An 18,338-nucleotide genomic window follows, 5' to 3' on the forward strand; every position below is an offset into this window, starting at 1 on the left:
GCAGCATTAATGCTGGCCAGTGTATGCGTTCCATTGATCTTCCTTACACTTAGAGGGTTGGTGGTTTTCAGATCCACAGTTATCTTTGGTATCAGCTGGGGAGAGTTGAGGAAGGGGCAATAAAGATCAAATAGCCCGAACACAGCAGCCCTTTCAAGTGTGGGTTTCCGCTAACCAGGGAGAGGGGTTGTCTCTTCAGCACTGACTTGCATTCATTTGCAGTTACTGACTCCACTTCTCTGACTGATAGAGGTGTAGAGGCATGGTGAGCCATTAAGAAAGCCCAGATTCTGAAGTGGCCAGTGATCTCCGAGAGACTGGGTGACAACTGTGCCGGAAGTTATGACAAGATGGTACAAGACCGGCAGCTTTGTCTTCACCATGGCGTTAGGAAGCTGGATACAAGAAATAAATGTTGGGCACACCTGGAGTACGTTATGAGACTGCAGTGCCCTGCTGTGGGTCTTTACACCCCTGACTCGGGTAGAGCCAGGGCCTTGTCGGCTCTGACAGCCTTGCAGCAGTAGCTATGTTCAGGAGAAGCTTCTGGTATTTTGGAGAGGCAATAAAATTAGAGAGTTGTGTTTATTTTGAAGCACAAAGTTAGAAAATGCTCCTGGAGAGACTAAATGCAGGCAAACACAGAACCGACCCTGGAGTGGCTGGCAGATGGCTAGTAGACATTTGGAGTAAGTGCGCTCTCCCCTTGGGCTTCTGAAAAACACTGTATTCACATGTCTTAGTTAAGGTCTCTAGTGCTGTGATAACGCTAAGAGAAAAGGGTTTATTCTGGCTTGTAGCTCTCAGGTTAGTCTGTCAAAGGAAATCGAGGCAGGAGCTTGGAGTTAAGGAACTGAAGTAGAGGGCCATGGAGGAACGCTGCTTACTGTCTTTCTCAGCCTGTTTTTCTTATAGCACCAGTGGTTTGGCCCTCCTGCACCCATCTCTAAGAAAATGCAGTACATTAAGTTGAGGCCCTCAGCCTCAGTATTTGGCGGGAACAAGTGGATTTATAATTTCAAGGCCAGCTTGGTCTACTTAGCATGTTCAGGGATAGCCAGGGATAGCTACATAGAGACCCTGTCTCAGAAAGAAAGTAAAGGGAAAAGAAAAAAAAAAAACACCACAGGCCCGCCTGGTGGGGGCATTTTCTCAACTGAAGTTACCTCTTCCAAAATAAGTCTAGCTCGCGCCAACTTGATATAAAAGCCAGCACATGTGGACCAACTGTTCCAGAAAACATTGACTTCCGGCCCCTTTCTCTTGTTCCCTGCATGCCCTCAAAAGACGACATACTGAGTGTAGGACAAAAGCAGTTGGATGCTCACTATTGAAGAGTGGTACAAGCTACTCTGCTGTCAGTCCTTGCTCCTGTGTCTGGCAGCACCCGAGGTAGACTTCCCCTGTAACTTCCTAGCGTTGAGCCTGGAACAGGAAGCCCATAAAATAAGCAGATGGCAAAGATGATAAAGTGGGGGAAACTGCCATCTGCTAACCAAACAGGAATGTCTTATGGTCCGTGGAGGAAACCTGGTGAATAGCAGGAATGGTCCAAAATGAAAGCTACCTAGTCTGCTGGAACTTCTCTGGGGTCACTTTTAACAAAGGGTTGGGGGACAATTGAGGGAACAGTCCGACTCAGTCGGTGTGAAAGCACGGCACGAGAAAGCAAACAGTATTAATCCCATGTGTTGTTTGATGGAAGGGAAGTATCTCATTTCCCAGCATTCTTCCCCAAGGCAAGGCTCACAGAGATCTAGTTCACTTTGGACTCAGATCATAAATATAAATAAAAGCTCATAAAAAGCCTCCGGGAGAACTGCCGCTGTTTGGTGCATTGGCTGGCCTCAGTTTCTCCCCGTGTTTAGCATAATCTGAGGATGTTCATTTTCTCAAGATAAGGTTGGGGATGTGGTTGAGCAGGGAGAGCACTACTTGCAAGCATGAGAACCTGAATTCAGACCCCCAGCACCCACGGAGAAAGCTGACCTTGTGCCTGTAACCCCCCAGCATTAGGGTTGGCCAGCCGCCAGCAGAGCAGAACAAGCAAGCTGGGTTAGACTTGATCTCAAGGCAACAAGATGTAGAGCTACAGAGGAAGACACCTGGGGCCCTGCTCAGACCAATACGTGCACACACACACTCGAGTGCACTGCAACACACGTACAAAGTATGCGCACCTCTGTGCCAATCAGTCTGCCCACTGCCCAGGTTGATATATTGTATTAGAGAAAATACAACACAAAACGTGTTTCCCTTTGACTGTTTCAGTAATCCTCAGTAATCCTTAGTGTTCATGCTTACTTCTTCTAGACTCTGCAGATAAAGACCCCCACATTTTCTATTTCTCCTCTCATAATTCCCATGATTTACCACCTATCCCCCTCTCTAGAATGTCTACCTATTCACACCCCATCCGGGTCCCTTCTCTCTGTCCTGGGAGCCGCTGTCACTCCTAGCTGTGAACTTGTATCTAAAGACTCAGAACTAATAGCCTCGGATAAGAGTGTGTTTGTCTCTGGGTCTGGGTTACCCCACTCACTATAAATAAATTTTCCAGTTCCACTGACTTACCCACATGTCTCATTTTTCTTGGCAGTGGATGTGTAGCACATTTTCAGTATCCCCTTGTCAGTTGAAGAACATTTTGGTTGTTCCATTTCCTAGCTTTTGAGTAGAGTGGAAATGAACATGACCACGTTGTCTGTGGTCAGGGTGTAGAGTCCCTTATGCCAGGGAGTGGGATGGCTGGGTCACATGGCTGTGTGTTTGTCACACACAGTCTTTATTATGTTGGGGTACGTTCCCTCCAGTCTTTCATGAAGGTATGTTGGAGTTGTCAATGGCCTTTTCTGTATCTACTTAGATGGTCATGGGATTTTTGTGTTTAAACCTACTTTTATGGCTTATTAAATTTATTGACTTGCATATGTTGAGCCATCCCTTCATCTCTGGATAAAGCCAATTTGATCTTGATGGATGATCTTTTTGATATATGCCTATATTTGTATGCATTTAATTGAATCCTTCAACATCTCTCATTCTCAATTATGAGTCTGTAGTCATGGATACCACTGCAAAAGAAGCTTCCTTGCTCATATCAGCCGGCGACACCATGGACCATGAACCTCCGCATGGCTTCCCATCGAAACCGATCATAGACATCAACATGGCCTCCAGTCACTGCAGGGATCATAAACATCATTATGGCCACAGGTGTCCGTACAAACCACAGACATCTCAAGAGTCCAGGAATAAAATATAGAAATAAAGGGTCCGATCCAGGAATATAGAAATATAAAGTTGTAAGCCCAAACACATTTTGGGGGAAAAAATAAAGCTGGCAGCCACTATTAACCTTAAACAAACACTGTCTGCCTTAAGAGCTGACATCCTGGCAGCCACTGTGGACAGAGGTAAACTTTGAGCAGTTGTCTCCTGCTCCCGCTGCTCAGCCAGGCAGGTACTGGGGACAAAGGTTAACTCTAACTATTGCCTCCAGGGGACCCTCTGCCCCTCTGCTTGTATTCCCTTAATTTTTAACTGCGCCCTCAACCCCTCCCCCGTGTGACTCTACTCCACCTTGCATTCTTTCGGGGACACTGAAAAGTGGCTGTGTCAGCTAAGGCTTTCGCAAACATCTTAAGTTAACACCCTATAACCAAAAGCTGTAAAACTTACACTGTAATGTAACTTTAAGCCTGACCTCAAGGTTGTAAAAGCTCCTTGACTCACACCTGGTACTTGATTTTGGAGGCCCCAAACCCACCCCATTGCCACAGCTGAGAAGCCCGATCTCTGGCTGTGGTCACAGCTATAGTTGATAAGTTTTGTGTGCCCCATGGTGATTTTTTTCTTTTTCTGGAATAAAGTTTGTTTCTGGTTTAATAGGCTTTCTTGGTCTGTTCCCCATCATTGTGTGACGCCTGGACACAACAGTCAACGTGACCTCCATTGGCAACATGGACCACAGGTATTGGTGGCAGCAGCACAGACCAGGGATAGCAACATGGCAGCAGCAGGGACCATGGAGGTCCTGGGTGGCTAGCTTTAGGAGCAAGGCAGAGGAGATGGGGGAGGGAAAGACCTGCTAATGCCCTTCACAATGCATATATACATATATGCACACACACACGCATGCACACACACACACACACACACACACACACACACACAGCAGCCAGGCATTTACATTGGCCTGCTCTTGGGGACCTAGCAGGACACAGCAGCAGCAGCAGCCAAGACATGATACTGCAGCTACTACAACCAATAAGTAGAACACTGTCCCTATGCATATGTGCTATATCCCTTTATAAAAGGCAAGCCTGACTGAAGCACGATTAATAAAAACTCAAGAGAGAGAAACTGGGGTTCAGTCTGAAGATCTGAAAAGCAAAGCAGGCAACCACTGGCTATTTCTTATCTCGACCTCAGTCTGAAATGGCAACCCTTACTCCTGGAATCTCAGAATGAGACTGTGTGTTGAGAGTTTTTTCCTCCCATTTAATAATCCTCTCTAGGGCCGGGATTAAAGGCGTGCATCACCATGGTTAACGACACACACCGTTTGGTTCCTATGGCAATTAGTTTGGTTAACTGGGATTAAAGGGGCGTGTCATTGTGGCTACTGCGGTTAAAAGTGTGTGTTACCATAACCTGGTCTGTAAGGCTGACCAGTGGGACTGTTTTACTCTCAGATCTTTAGGCAGTCTTTATTTATTAAAATATAATTGAAATGCCACCACAATCGATAACGGGTTCAGTAAAAAAAAAAAAAAAATGCTGTCCTATGGGTGAAAACAGAACAAGTTTGTACCAAACTAAGACTCTCCTGAGAAGACATGGAAAAGCCGCAAGGGAAAGATCCCAGTATGAAATGGTGAACAGGGGAAAGGGGGCTGTGAGCTGGGATGGGGTCCTCAGCAGGGACTGAAGGAGCCCAGAGACCAGCATTTCCCTTGACAAATCATGGGAGCTTCTTCTCAAATGCCCAACCCTGGGAAAGGGGAAAAGGGCCCTCCATTATAGAATATATATCTTATTTATCAAATGCCTTATTTATGAAACATAATGTTCCCATTTATCTAAATTCTCTAGAAGCTTGATATTGAATACTTGGCAAGGACATGAGTACTTAGGTGCAAATCTCCTGCTCCCTCTATATCTGTCAGCAACTCCTGATCCCTCCCTTCTCCTTCCTGTCATCCCTAGTACCAGAGGAGGCACAAGCCAGGTAGGGGAGGGACTTCTTAGTCCGGTAGGGCAGGACCTTCTTTGTTGGGTGGGCTTGGGGCGTCCTTGCTGTGCCTGCTCCGTTCTGCTCAGCGGTGCGCCACAGGCTCTCCTTTCTGTTATCCCAAATTCCAGTGCCTGTCCGATTAAAGGCGTGGGCACCCATACGCTAAATAGGAGTGCACTCTTCCAGGCCTTTCCTGCTGCCGAGAAGGCATATTATTGGATGCTTACAGCAAAGCCAGCCTTAGGTTATTAAACATATTAAATGTCATATTCTGCAGGTCTTTGGAGTGTTTAAAGACCATCTATCAACCTAAATATATCTGTGTATGACCTTTAAAAGTTTGACTATTATAGATGACTATTAATTTGTATTTCTTAATTATCCATATGTGTTTAAATGAGCTGCATAAACACAATACCTTAAACTGTCAGGGGCCGTGGGAGATACAGCAGGTGATAATTAGTGTTCAACAGGCTGACCTGGGTTGAGTGATTTTCTGATAGGGAGCCCCACCTGGAAAGGTTGTGGCGTTAGTAACTGTGGAAACCAGTTGAGTCACTGCATTTCTTCCCTAAGAAATAACTGGGCTTTTTCCCACTGCTTGTGTGTTTATCTCGTGAAAATACTCCATCTACTAGGAACATATATCTGTGGGAGGTCAAGAAGATGGCTTTCCATTTCTCTATATAGTTTTGCTACATAGAATGTATACTGGGACATGCTTCATAACTGGATCTATTTGTACCATGAGGACTGTAGACAAAAACCTCTGTTCCTTCTTACTCAGACCAATATAAAAAAAAATAATTTCTCCTTAGTCTAACACAAACTGCACACAATTAGCTCACTTTTCTCTCCCAAGACTACACTCTGTAAATCATTTAGAGTGGCTTTTTTTTTTTGGTCTGAATCTGAGCTTCATGGCAGAGGTAATGGGGGAGTCATATTTGCTGCCCCAACCCTGGGGAGTTTCAGGGTCCGCACTGCCACCAAGTAGCATGTCACCTGCTGCCCATAAACTCCATTTAAGTGTTGGTAGGACCTCTCAAAAGAGCGATCTGTGCTACCAGCTCAAACCAGGAAGCCAGGTCTTAAAGGAGTAGTACCTTTGCTCGTCCCCAGCAAACAGAGCCCACCAGGGAAAATGCAGCTACCCAGAAGCTGTGCTTGTTATATTGTGTTTATATATCTTTTTTTTTTTTTTTTTTTTTTTTGGTTTTTCGAGACAGGGTTTCTCTGTAGCTTTGGAGCTGTCCTGGAGCTCTCTCTCTATAGACCAGGCTGGCCTCGAACTCACAGAGATCCTCCTGTCTCTGCTTCCCAAATGCTGGGATTAAAGGTGTGCGCCACACCGTCCAGTGTGGGATGTGTTTCTTGGCAGCCACACAGAGGCTGACATCCTCAGGTCACTGCTCATCATGGTACACACAGTTCAAACTGCCGTCATCCACCCTGGGACGTGGCAACAGGACTCTTATAGACCAGGCTGGCCTCAAACCCAGAGATCTGCCTGCCTTTGCCTCCAGAGTGCTGGGAACTTTTTAAGTTCTCTCAGGTTTTATGTGGAAATTCTTGCCAAACATTTGGGTGTCATTTGTAGATAGATATTACTCTCCCACTGCCTGTTCCCAAACACCTGGTGACTGCTCAAATAATTGACTCAGAGGCTTAATATTACTATGAATGTTCAGTCAGTAGCTCAGGTTTATTACTAACTAGCTCTTACATTTTGAGTTAACTCATATTCCTTATTTATGCTTTGCCATGTGGTGGTACCTTTATTAGCATGGCACATTAATCTCCTGCTTCATTTGCATCTGGGTGGTGACTCCGGACTCTGTCCTCCTTGCCATCATCCTTAGTTTGGTCATTCCACCTATACTTTCGTGCTTGCTCACACCATCTCTCATGCATGGCCAAGGTGAGGAAGACTTTGGACTTAGAGAAAACTGATTTTGTTATAGAGGATTTGGGGAGTTACATATATCATGATAGCTTTTTAATTTTGTTGAGAATCCACTCTGCTTTATGTGATTTAATTTTGTAAGGATTTCTGGATATGTTAACTTGATTGTGGTAATTGTCATTTCATAATTGCCATTGCTCTAGAGGTGGTGGGACCTGGGAGAATGGAGCCAATAAATGAGGTGTACTAAAGTCTCACACAATAGCCAGCTTTATTCAGAGCAGCAGACAGTTTATACTCTGAGGGTTAAGAGAGGTCACCTGAGTAAAGTTCTCTTGAGTTCAGGCTGTATACAATTACAAGGACAAGCCACACATGGCAAAAACATGGTTTTCTATAAAGCAGCAATTCTCAACCTGTGGGTCAAGACCCTTTGTGGGTCAAACGACCACTTTCACAGTGGTTGCTTAAGACCATTGGAAAACACAGATATTTATACCACGATTCATAACAGCCGCAAAACTAGTTATGAAGTAGCAATGAAAGTAATTTTATGGTTGGGGCACGACATAAAGAACCGTGTTAAAGGACTGCAACATTAGGAAGGCTGAGGACCACTCTAAAGAGGCAATATAAAGGATGGCTTAAGCATTTAATTGAATAACAACGCAAGCAATAATGAGTAATCCGAAGTAAACTCACTCCTATCTGCTACACCTGGGAGGAGCATGCAATCACATTCCAAAAACAATTCTGTGTTTTGAAGAAACAAACTGAGGTCACAAGACTCGTGTTTTCTTGGAATTTTCTCATACTACATATATAATCTATTGACAAGTCCTGGTCAAAACAACTCTGAGATTCCATCTTACACCTGGAAGAATGGCCAAGATCAAAAACACTGATGACATCTTATGCTGGAGAGGATGTGGGGTAAAGGGAACACTTCTGCATTGCTGGTGAGAATGCAAGCTGGTACAACCCCTTTGGATGTCAGTGTGGCGATTTCTCAGAAAATCAGGAAACAACCTTCCTCAAGACCCAGCAATACCAAAGGATGCTCAATCGTGCCACAAGGACACGTGCTCAACTATATTCATAGCAGCTTTGTTTGTCATAGCTGTTGTAATCCAGCTGCCCTCACTCCCCCTGACTGACAGTGGAACTTCCTTGTGGTCTGTAATTGACAAGGATGTTTATGTTCTTTCTGGCCAGTGGGTCTCCACAGAAGGAGTAGAGGTATAAAAGGTTGCTGGGCAAAATAAAGCTTGCTGTTCTTCCACCTGAATAGAAGCCTCCGTGTCTCAATCCTGGCATCCCCCCACCAGTCTCGGCTATCTAGGCTGCGCTGGCTGCAGCAATAGCCAGAACCTGGAAACAACCTAAATGCCCCTCGACTGAAGAATGGATAAGGAAAATGTGGTACATATACACGATGGAGTACTACACAGCAGAAAAAAATGACAGCTTGAATTTTGCAGGCAAATGGATGGAGCTAGAAAACATTAATTTGAGTGAGGTAACCCAGATACAGAAATACAGTTATCACATGTACTCACTCATAGGTGGTTTTTAAACATAAAACAAAGCCAGCCTACAAACCACAATCCCAGAGAACTTAGACAACAATGCGGATACTAAGAGAGACTTACATAGATCTAATCTACATGGGAAGTAGAAAGTATAAAAAGACAAGATCTCCTGAGTAAATTGGGAGCATGGGGACCTTGGGGGAGGGTTGAAGCGGGGAGGGGAGAGGCAGGGAGGGGAGCAGAGAAAAATGTAGAGCTCGATAAATATCAATAAAAATGCGGAGAAATGAAAAAGAAAGAAAAATTCCTATTCTTTGCTTATGCAATCAAATTCTTCTTTGTCCTCAAGTCCTCATTGTTGGGTCTGTGTCACAAGACCACCACAGAGCCAGTATCTGATGCAAACATAAAGGGATTTATTGATTACAAACCGCTCAGAACACTGTTCAACACTCTAGTGCAGCAGGGGTAGAAGCATTTGAGCATTTGCAGGGTAGAACTTATAGGAGGAAAAACTACAAAGGAAAACCATAACCTTGTCAGAGGGGCTCAGGGTAGCTGACATTTAACCTAGTTGGTTATGGAGAGGGGAAGTACAGATTTGAAGAGTAAAGTAGTTAAAAATACATCAGGCGAGGTTAAGGCATGTGGTTAGTAGTTGTCATTAGTTGTGATTAACGGCTGACACAATCATACATTCCCGGGGTGGAGCTCCACTCGTTTCAGGACCTTGGGATCATGGGGAGGGCATAGGAACGGTGGTTGTAGTTTATTTCAAATTTTACCTTTCACATTGATATCATATCTTCTACCTGACCCATCCCTTGTTTTATAATTCAGTGGTTGAATTTTAGAATTCCATCTTTATTTCAGCATGGGTTTTCTTTAATGAATTGTTGGGTTTTTTTGTTTTTGTTTTTGTTTTTTTCGAGGCAGGGTTTCTCTATGGTTTTGGAGCCTGTCCTGGAACTAGCTCTTGTAGTCCAGGCTGGTCTCGAACTCACAGAGATCCGCCTGGCTCTGCCTCCCGAGTGCTGGGATTAAAGGCATGCGCCACCACCGCCCGGCTTAATGAATTGTTTTTAAATCTTGAAATCTCTTGTTCTATCCAGCTATTATTGTTTTCTTGTATGTCACTGCTATTGTACATTATTGATATTCTCTTTAAGTTCATTGAGCTGTTTGTATCTTTTTAAAACTCCCTAAGTTTTGATGACATAATTATTTTCTTAAATTCTGTCCCATGGGGGCCTGGAGAGGTGGCTTTGTGGTTGAGAGCGCTGCTTGCTTTTCCAAAGGTCCTGAGTTCGGCTCCCAGGGACCACATGGTGGCTCACAACCATCTGCAATGAGCTCTGGTGCCCTCTTCTGGCCTGCAGGCAGAACACTGTATGTGTAATAAATAAATTTAATTTATAAAAAAAAATTCTGTCCCATGGGGGGGGGGTGTCCATCTAGGTAACCCTTATTGGAGAATACTTTTATAGGAATGCTGGATTTTTTTCTGTAAGTGGGGCATATATCGTGAGCTTTCATATTGTTTGTGCTTTTGCAATAAGTCCTGGACATGTGAACATCTTTTGCCAGTTGTGTGTCTGAGGTAAATTCTAGGCTTCTATTGAGGGGAATTTGGTTTGGATTTTGTTTTTGCCTTACCTTGGGTGATTCCAGATCAGTTATCAGGAGTGGGTAGGTCAATCCTTCAAATAGTGTTGGTTATGGATTGAAAGAGCACTTGTGATTCCAATTCAGTGTAAAGAAAACAATGTTGAGTTTCTGTTTATGTCACTGGTGTGTTGTTCAATCAAAAAGAGGCAGAGTTTCCATGCAGCTGGCTGGAATAGATCAATGAGTCCTGAAGAACTGAGAAGAGAATGACCCAAAGGGATGAGGTGAGGCCAGGGAGGTTGTGCGGCCTTTTTGAGACGGGAAAGAACAGTTGTGGGACTTTTCTGTGATAGCTTATGGCCACCTCAGGGTTTCACCTTATATTTGTTCTTTAATGTTGTAAAAAAAAAAATCAGTAACATCTGGTGCCCAACGTGGAGCCTCATGATGTGAAGGAGCGTCTGGGTGCCGAGACCACTCTGCAGTCTGGTGGGGGGAGTGCACCTTTCTGCATCCCTTTTGGCATGCTTTCCTGCATTTGGGGTTTTCTGAGCCTTTCTCCAGGCTGTCAATCCAGGCAGCTCAGCTCACATGGGGCAGGAGACCAGCTTGTGGCTTGAAACATTGCAGCTCTGGTCACCAATTCACTGGCAGCCAGCTGGAAAGTCAAGGTGATTGTAATATAGCCACACCTCTTAGGAGACTTCTACATAGTGTTCACAAACACCAGGATGGGGCTAGTCCAGCTGCTTGGCTGAATCTCCTCAACATGGTCAAGATGGGTGGCCACTGACTGGAGGTCAGTCAGCTTCTAGAGAGCTAGTCAGTGCGGCTTCCCAGCATCTGGATCGCCCACTGCTGACTTGGTGCCCCACAGGCTCCACCTGCTGGTCAAACATTGTCACTACATCTAATCCAAGGAGAAGCATCACATCTGGCAAGATACTTGGGAACTTTTAAGTGGTAAACTACACTATTATTAAACAAGTAAGTAAAAAGGATAAGAGAAAAGGACAACTTTAAAACCTTTTCCATGTTAAAAATTGGAAATATCACAATGCAGGGAACTAGGACCCTGTTCACTGCTACGATAGATGGGATGCAAATAGAAAAACTAGCTAGACTTGATACAGTGTTGGTCATAATTACTATCAGTATGGTAATTAATATTTTCCCTTAAAAATGGTTTGGTAATGGTGCCAAATATGAGAAATTGACTGATAAGATACAAGTCTTAAAAATAATTACTAAAGAAAATAATACAATCTTGACCAACAAGACAAAAGCTTTTAAAATATTCACTGGTGAGAGTAATAAAAAAAAGGGGGAATGATAATATGCAAACCTTAGAAAAACTTACTAGTCAAAGATACAAGTCTTGGCAAAAGCCATTACTAATATGCAAACCCTAAAAATAATTACTGAAGAAAATAATACCATTTTGACTGATAAGTTACAAGTCTTGTAAAATTTAAGATAATAAAAATATTCAGACACAAAAATTTAGAGAACCTCACCATTAAATTATGAAATTACAGAGAAGCAGCCTAAGTCTGTTAGAAAACCAACCTTTATTTATTCAGTTAACATTCAAGAATGACTACCAGACAATAGGTACCCCAAGGCTATTCAGAAGTTAAATGGGAACCTATAGAAATGTTAGATTTGAGATTTAAGTAAGCAACAATATCACTCATTCACTTTTTGTTAAACAGATGTCAAATTCATGGGCCACTCAGAACAAAATTATTCCACAAGACTGGAAAAATTTAGTTCCAGCAGTATTGAAATCTGGCCCTGTTACAATGAACTACCTGATGGAGAGATGAAGGTAGGTTAGAGGTTATGAGATTTCCCAAGATCAAATCCTTGGTGAGGGCCATTATGATGATGTGGAAAGACACTTTACATTTGGAGATCATGCGTTGGCCCTATGCCATACAACAGCTTTGAATGCTTGGGAGAAGAAAAAAAAATCAGAAAAGTGTTCTGAGCCATTTAATAAAATTATCCAAGGCCCAAAAAAGCCTTCGCTAAGTTTTTAGAAAGACTGATTTCAACTGTATATGAAATGATATCAGATCCAGAAGTTAGATAAATATTAACTTAAGATTTTGGGTTTTGAAAATGCTAATTCACAATGTAAAAGGGTAATTGGACCTTTAAAGGTAAGATCAGCACCCATATGGAATTAAAAAATAAAGCTGGCTGTTGGAGTGTGACTCTCTCCTTCTCTAAACCTATGCATGTTTGTTAAAGAGCCACCTGGTATGGGACAGAAGAAAACCAAAATCTAGAGAATATATTGTTACTCTTACTCCTCAAATTTATTTTGATTCTTTAAAACTTTTTTAAGGTATATATACTATCTCAAAATTTATACCCTCTATTTTGATATTATTGAAATTATAAAGTACTAATTCTAACCTTAGGTTTCATGTTGCTTTCTGTATATGATTTCAGGATTGAGTTTAAACAGAAATTTAGGATATTAAGTCTGGATATCTCAGATGTACTTAATAGATTATGGTCCTTTAACCTCTCTAAGATTCATAGCATATGACCTTTACTGTGTTTTTCTGCAGTGAATGATAAACACTCCTAACAGCAATCTCTGAAGTCTCCAAAGTGATAATGGGGTCTTACAACAAGAGTCTACCTGGCTTATGATAACGCCACCAAAGTGATAAACACCTTTCACGGATTGGTTTTGGACTACAAACTGCTCAGGATGATCCCAAGGTGGCTGAGATGATCCACACTCATGTACTACTCCCAAATGGTACTGCTATCTCTCCCAAGACTTGACCATTGTTTTGTTTTGTATTTTTTTCAGAGTCCACTAGAAATGCCATTGTTCCCACAGACAACAGGAAGTAATTTTAAGAACATAATGCCCACATTCCCAAGAGGTAGTGTGGATAGTTTTGTCTTTCACTGGGTTAGGGATATTTGTCATTGTGTAGAGGTTTGGTTACAAGTTGTTATTGGGTAGCTAGGTGGTGGTGGCACAAGCCTTTAATCCTAGTACTTGGGAGGCAAAGGCAGGTGGATCTCTGTGAGTTCAAGGCCAGCCTTGTTTACAAAGCAAGTTCCAGGACGGTCAGAACTCTTACACAGAGAATCCTGTCTTGAAAAACCGAAAAGCCGGGGGGGGGGGGGAGGTTATTATAGGCTAAAAAGGTAGATTATTGAATCTACTTTCAGAAAAAGCAACTAGTCTTAAATATTTTACATTGATATGGATTTTTGTATATTGATACAAATTTAAGGGTATTTTTTACTATACTGTATATATTTCTATTTATTTTTGTATATTGATACAAATTTAAAGTTATTGTCCTTATATTGTACTTTTGTGCTGTAGGAACTCCTTAAGCCAGTAACCTTAAAGATACCAGCCCACTCAGGCATGGCCTCTTAAATGCCAACCTAAAGCTCATGCTCTCTCTACCAGCTTCTGGACTTGGTTCCTATTCCCTGCTCATGCAGAGGAATGTGATCTGTGAGTCTATCCCTAAATAAATAACCCATTATTACTCTCAATTCTGAGCTAGTGTGGGATTATTTTGTTATGTCCATCTTCTGCTGCCCATGTGAATCCCAACTCCACATCTACAGGGATAGGCCAAAAAAGACCCAAAAGGTCCCCAAAGCAGAAAATCTCTGACCTCTGCCTGATGGAGGAAGGTCATTGGTTAAAAGAAGCTGCTTGGCTCTCATTGGTTAGGAGATAGGTGGGAGGAGTAAACAGAACAGAATGCCGGGAGGAAGAGGAAGTGAGGTCAGACTCGACAGCTCTCCTCTCGGGAGCAGACACCTCAGAGAGAGACGCCATGCCCAGCTCCCAGGCAGACGCACGTGATGAAGCTCCGACCCAGGATGGACTTAGGCTAGAATCTTCCTGGTAAGACCGGTGCTATACAGATGATAAGAAATGGGCTAGTCCAGGTGCGAGAGTTAGCCTAGAAGAGGCTAGGTAGAAATGAGCCAAACGGTGTTTAAATGAATACAGTGTCTGTGTAATTATTTCAGGGCAAAAGCTAGCCGGGCAGGCGGCTTGTGTGTTGGAGACGCAGCGCCGCTCCATATTACTACATCTGCCTGCCTGATTTTATTTCACCTAAGTGGCTTTTTGAAAAACCCGCCACATTCACAGTGGAGCTACCGTGGGGCGATCTGGCAATTTCCAGGCTCACACATGCTTTCCCTGCTGTGCAGAGACTGGCGCAGCTTCTGGTTTGTGTTCCCTACTTGCAAGCTCTGGCCTCCTTGCTCTGTGTAAGGAATTGATTTAATTGCTCTAAATTTGTCAAGGAAACAATATTTATCAGTATTTAACCAAGCACCAATGTGTATAATCAAAGTGGCGCAAATAGTCCCATGCTTGGTCGTGTCTGTCTGCCACGCGGCTGCAACCATAACACCTGTTGGCCAATAAAGATTATCACAATACAACAATTTACTGAAATCTCTTAACAAAGGTAAGCAAATTAATAAATTTGAAAGTTACTATGGCAGACAATATTAGCATTCAGGAATTTAACAACCTTTTTGCTTATACTATAGATGGTATTCTGGAAGGCTTATGTGATTTCCCTTATACATCCATTTATCTGATTTTTCATATTATACCAATAAGAAAATTATTTGATAACAGAGCCAAGAATGAGGCACTTTTAGAAATGATAGTATTTACAGACTAATAATGAACAGCTAATTGAAAAAATTAATACTATTGAAAAGGATAACACTGATTTGACAAAATCGTCCAATCAGTGTTGAAGGGTGCTGAGATATTATCTCAAAGAATTCATGCTGTTGAATTTAAAAACTGGAATTTGTTGAAATGTTATGATAGGTTAACAGATAAGGGATCTCTCCAGGAAGGCAGTATGCACACCATCAAATTATGTCCAAGGATGAGATGTTATCTTTACTGGACAAATTTCATACATTGGAATCATCAATGAGGGCATTAGAACAGAACACTGGACAGAAGATTAAGACTTTACAAAAGGCAGTGGTAAAGAGATTAGAAAAGATTGAGGAAATTATCAAAACTGATGAGCAGGGAGAAAAGATACAAGAACAGGATTTAGCCTCATCAGTATGTGCCAGAGTCCAGGGTGATTTACCCAGAGTTTTAGCTGCCTATCCAGTAATAATAAGGTAGTCAAAGAATATACATGGCAACCTATAATTTAAAAGAAATTAAGCAAGCAATAGTATCTTATGACCTGCATTCAACATTAGTTAAGGAAATGGTCAAAACATGGGCTTCAAGCAATAAGGCTGCCCCACATGATTGGATTTAATTAATCTCAGAGGTCCTAGAAAATGGACCCTAGCTGCTTTGGAAATGCTATTGGCAAGAGGAGGCAAAATTTTTAGAACAACAGGAAAAACCAAAAGGATTTGAGGCTTCCCAAGGTCAAATTCTTGAAGAGGACCATTACTCCAATCCTCAGGACCAGGCTCTGTACGATAAACACACATTGTCCCTATGTAGCACAGCAGCTTTAAATGCCTAGGACAGGATTCAAGAACCAAGAAAGAAAATGGAATCATATATCAGGGTTAAACAGGTTCAGAGAGAACCCTTTAGTGATTTTTTACAAAGATTAACTAAGGCTGTACAAATAGGGGTAACAGACACAGAAGCTAGACATGTACTTATTGAATCTCTGGATTTTGAAAATGCCAACTTCGAATGCAAAAAGATCCTTGAGCCTTTAAAGGTTAGATCAGCACCAATGGATCAATGGATCCTGAATACAATGAACATTGAGACATTTGACCATATTACTGAGGCAAGGGTAAGAAAAGCAATTTCCAAAAGTATGAGGAGACATCAAAATGCCAAATGTTTTAATTGTTGTAGAATAGGACATCTGAAAAGGGATTGTAGACAAGGAATTTCTAGGAATAATGTCTCCTCTGGGAATGGCAAGAATGGCAAGTCTCAGCCTTTTGAAACATGTAGGAGATGTGGCAAAGGCTGACATTGGACCAATGAATGTAGGTTGACAAAAGACAGACAAGGCAACCTGATACCATCAGGAAACTTCTTGGGGGGGGGGGATTCTCACAGGTCCCCATGTCAAACATGATCCAGCCATTCCTAGTCACTATGGAGAACATGTATTACCAGGAAATTTTAAAAAAATCCAGTGCCTACTGTAAAAAAAACCATACTGTTCTGGATGATGGAACAGATACAGAGAATGAAACAAAAACTCCAGAAGGAAATAGGAGATATATATTCTGGCAGACTTCTATAAATGACCAAAGACCAAAGCTAAGAGTGTACAGAAATGACATTTCAATTGAGGGATTACTAAACACAGGCGTGGACATGAGTATCATTACTCCAGAACCTTGGCATCCAAATTGGGCCTCTTCAAGAGGCAGATATTCAATTCCTAGGAATTGGAACCCTATCTCAAGTAAAACAAAGAATGACATGGGTTAAATGCATAGGGTCAGAAGAACAGAAAGGAGGGCTGAGGCCATATGTAGCTAATATTGCAGTGAATTTATGAGGTTGTGACCTGTTGCAGCAATGGAATGCCCAGATTAATATTCTTGCAGTCCCCCAAACTCATGTATTATAAACAAAGGTCACAGGACTTCAGGCTGTATAAGAACACAAAGCAACTAGAAAATCTTCAGAGGTACCAATGGCTTTAACAGAAAACAAACTGCAGGCTTTAGAACCGCTGGTACAGGAGCGATTAGATGCTCACCATTTTGAAGAATCTACCAGCCCTTGGAATTCTCCTGTATTTGTTTTTAAAAAGAAATATGGAAAACGGAGAATGGTGACAGATCTAAGAGCTGTCAACAAGTTTATTCAACCTATGGGCCCTCTACAATCTGAAATTACTCTGCCTTCTCTATCACCAAAAGGATGGCCTATCATAGTTATTGATTTAAAAGATTGTTTCTTCACTATACCTTTACAGGAAAAGGGCAGAGAAAAATTTCCCTTCACAGTACCTATTTATGCTAATACTCAGCCTACTAGAAGATATCATCAGTGGACCATCCTCCCACAGGGAATGCTCAATAGCCCCACCCTGTACCCATACTTTTTGAGTCAGCCATTGGAAATATGTAAACAATTTCCTAAATCTATAATTTACCAATACATGGATAACATTTTGTTATCTAATTCAAATGCAGATACCTTAGAATGTTTGTAGAAGAAAGTTATGCCTAAATGGGGATTACAAATTGCTCCTGAAAAAAATACAGAGAGGATATTCAATCAATTACTTATGTTATAAAATAGCTTTTACAGAAAATAAGAACGCAAAAGGCAAAAATTAGGAGAGGCGAATTGTAGACTCTTAATGATTTCCAAACATTATTAAGAAGACATTTCTTGTCTACGATAGGCTTTTGGGATAACACCTGATCTAATAATTCACTTAAACAAAACTTTAGATGGTGACAAAGACTTAAAATAGTTCCAGGGAATTAATAGCTGAAGCTGAGAATTATTAACGGTTGTTGAAGAGAAATTACAGGAGGTTTATGATGATAAGGTAGATCCAAATCTTAATTGAATTCTAGTCATATTGCCTTCCAGAACTTTCCTTGGAATCTTAATGCAGTGGGAAGATATTATCTTAAAATGGATCTTTTTACCACACAAACCAAACAAAAAATTAAAAAAATGTATGTGGAAAAGGCCTCTGAATTAATTATAAAAGGAAAATTGCTTAAAGATTGTTTAATATTCTAATATAAAGTCTTAGTCTTTTAAGTTTTTTTAAATTTATTTATTACAGATTTCTGTCTCTTCCCCCCCACCGCCTCCCATTTCCCTCCCCCTCCCCCAATTAGGCCCCCCCCATCAGCTCGAAGAACAATCAGGGTTCCCTGTTTTGTGGGAAGTCCAAGGAACCCCCACCTCCATCCAGGTCTAGTAAGTTGAGCATCCAAACTGCCTAGGCTCCCACAAAGCCAGTACGTGCAGTAGGATCAGAAACCCATTGCCATTGTTCTTGAGTTCTCAGTAGTCCTCATTGTCCACTATATTCAG

The sequence above is a fragment of the Microtus pennsylvanicus genome, chromosome 6 (genome assembly GCF_037038515.1).
Source record: "Microtus pennsylvanicus isolate mMicPen1 chromosome 6, mMicPen1.hap1, whole genome shotgun sequence".
Classification (NCBI taxonomy): Eukaryota; Metazoa; Chordata; class Mammalia; order Rodentia; family Cricetidae; genus Microtus; species Microtus pennsylvanicus.